This window comes from Camelina sativa, chromosome 2 (assembly GCF_000633955.1).
Source record: "Camelina sativa cultivar DH55 chromosome 2, Cs, whole genome shotgun sequence".
NCBI lineage: Eukaryota > Viridiplantae > Streptophyta > Magnoliopsida > Brassicales > Brassicaceae > Camelina > Camelina sativa.
In genome coordinates, this window is record NC_025686.1 from 20844482 (window position 1) to 20847849 (window position 3368).

Genomic DNA, 3368 nt, shown 5'->3' on the forward strand with positions numbered 1-3368 from the left:
ATCTAACCTTTCTAACCATGAAAAGATCATATACTCTATAATATATATATATTAATGACAATTCTAACCTCATGCCAAGTTAATTGTTGTCACTCGCCCATACTGTTGGCAAACTGTGTATGTAGATATATATGCCTATGTATGTATATATGTATTTTGTCATCTCTCTCTCAATTCTTTTTTTATATCTACTCTTTCATATTTTGCAATAACTTTTTATTGAACAAACTATTTTGATTTCACAAACTTAGTTAAAACCATAGATTTTTATTTTTATTGTACAGTTATTTATAGACATAAAGACGATAAAATTTAGTTCATAAATTAATAAATAACAAAAATATTCATAATATATAGAACACAATAACACTCTATTCTATTTTAAAAAAATATATTTCTCAAATTTCAAATTACAGAAATTCAATTATAATTATAGAATTACCAGTGTTTAACTTGGTTGATGTGGATTGTTATGCGGTAACTTTTAGTGTATAAATTATTTGTGTTGTGCGTTTGATTTGGCTGTTTGAGTTGTCTATGTTTTATCTCTTACGTTGGAAATTAAGACAATTATTTGGATTGCCTATGTTGTATCCCTTAGGATATAATATACTATATTTTGTTCGTTTATTTTGGTCATTTGAGTCGTGATATGTTTTATCTCTTACGGTTAGCGTTTAATACAGTTGCTTGGGTTCTCTATATTATATTCCTTAGGGTATAGCGTTTTTTTGTTGTGCATTTATCTGAGCATTTGAGTTGTCTATGTTTTATATCTTCTGGTTGTTTGGGTTGTTTATGTTGTATCCCTTAGGGTATAGAATATATCATTTATCCCTTAGGGTATAGAATATATCATTTTATTACCCGTGTTTAACTTGGTTGATGTGGATTGTTATGCGGTAACTTTTAGCGTATAAATTATTTGTATTGTGCGTTTGGCTGTTTGAGTTGTCTATGTTTTATCTCTTACGTTAGAAATTAAGACAATTATTTGGATTGCCTATGTTGTATCCCTTAGGATATAATATACTATATTTTTGTTCGTTTATTTTGATAATTTGAGTTGTGATATGTTTTATCTCTTACGGTTAGCGTTTAACACGGTTGCTTGGGTTCTCTATATTGTATCCCTTAGGGTATAGCGTTTTTTTTTGTGCATTTATCCGAGCATATGAGTTGTCTATGTTTTATATTTTTTGGTTATTTGGGTTGCTTATGTTGTATTCGTTAGGGTATAGCGTTTATGCATTTAATTTGGTATTTTGAATTGTTTATGTTTTATTTCTTACGATTAGCGTTTGAAACGATTGATTGGGTTGCCTTTGTTGTTTTCTTAGAGTATAACGTTTAAAATGATCTATGTTTCATACTATTTTATTTTTTCTATACTATTTCATCATTTCATTTATTGTATTTTTTGTTTAACATTTAATTTAAAATACATTATTTAACATCTAAATTTTATTTATACTGATTTTACATATATATTTGAGTTTAAATCTTGCATATCATATATATATATATTATATATAGTCCTAATATAATTTGTTCCTGTTATAATTCCTATTCATCATTTCAAATTTTCAATATTCGATTTTAAAAATTTCAGTTATGTTGAATGCAGAAAAAAAAATCTAACTTTTAATGACAAATTTCAAAATTTTAACTATTTTTGGTAAAAAGATATATGACATTAAAATTTTAAAGGGTATGTGTTATTTATTCAAATAAATAAAGTAATAAATAAATCATTTTGTACCCCCAACACTTCTTTAGCCGCGCGTGTCACTCACATTTACCCTTCCCTTGTCTTTTTCCACTAGCCAATGGTTACTCACTTAATTTTTATAGTTAATAGGCTATATTCTTTATTGGTTTTTTTGTTTTGGTCATGGTGCAAATTCGCCCTTAGTTTTTTAATCTTTAACAAAAAAAAAAAATTAGTTTTTTAAAAAGAACAAGGCAACAAATTTGATAAAAATGCGAAAAGAAAAGTCTGGTTTTTTATTGGCTGGTTCATAGAAGTGAGGATCACAGTTTTTCTAATATCCACCGTTCATAACTTTAGATCCAACGGACAAAAATAATTTAGGTTTTTTTTTTTTTTTTTTATCTCTTTCCTTTCCTTGTCGTCTCATCTTCCTCTCTTATTCTCTTCTTCTCTTCTTCATGTTCTCTCCATTGCTCATTTAATTAAGTGTAAATTCAGTTTTTGTTATAATAGATCTGGAAGCCTTACTCGATTTCAGGAGTTTTCTGAATTTTGTTATTACTATCACTTGTATAGCCCCTGGAGATATATGAGTTCGTGGTTTTGATTTTGATAGAAAAGAGTATTGCGAGGAAAAGATCCGCTTTTCACCAGCATTGCTGCAGCTGATGCAGAAATCATCCATTCTTCTAAAGAATGGACTTACTGCTATTCTCATTTCAGATAAAGAATCATCCTCATCAGCTGCAGCGATGCTTGTGAAAGCAGATCTTTTCGAGATCCTTATGCTCAAGGTTTGGCGCATCTTCTTGAACACATGGTTTTTGAAGGTTCAAAACTATATCCGGACGGCGATGAGGTACAATTTTTTTTTTTTTTTTTTTTATCAGTTTGTACATATTGACATTTATGGTTTGTGCCAGATCTCTGAAACTGCTTCTTGCTTGTGTTTGACAACTGTCAAGAACGAAGACAAGCTTGAGTTCAGCAAGATTCTTGAGGCATGGCAATTGTTATTGGTCTATGCATATGCGTTATGACTCTATGAAGAAATAGAGATTTCACACAAAGCCAAAAAAGGCTTTAAGGTGATCTGGAATGGCGTTAGGCTGTTAAATGGTATGAGTTGGAGATCTACTAGAGCTGCTTTGGTTTCTTATTTGGTTTGGTGAAGAAATGTATTTGCGTTCTTTTTCTTTGAGTGTGATTCAAGCATTTGTATCTTTTGGATATTTGATAGATTGATTCTATGTAAAATGTATGTTTTATATATTTAATGTAATATTAATTTTATTTATGAATCAATTTGTAATTTATACTTTATGCAATTTAGGTTTCAAATAATTGAAATATAGAACATAATAATATACATTACAATAGCATTAACAGGGATTTAGAATAAGAGACCAAATTCGTTGATAAGTCTTGAGACCTATATTATTAATTAGTAAGAAACCAAATTGGTCTGGGCGGTTGTATTGGTCTCCGCTCCAAATAAGAAACCAGATTCGTTAAAGCCTAATAATAATCAGGGATTTAGAATCATGACAAATTGTTGAGAATCATAGCTAAGGTCTCTTTGTTTGATCTCTTATGTCTTATCTCTTTGTTTGTTCTATTTTGCTTCAGCACTCTACTTTTTTTTTTTTTTTTT

The 3368-nt window shown here is 29.1% G+C and overlaps 1 long non-coding RNA gene across 1 annotated transcript; it reads left to right on the forward strand.

Moving 5' to 3' along the window:
- On the forward strand, positions 2162-3015 carry LOC104730683. Its single transcript, XR_758509.2, has 2 exons — positions 2162-2573; positions 2638-3015. It is a non-coding gene; the product is annotated as an uncharacterized LOC104730683 (long non-coding RNA).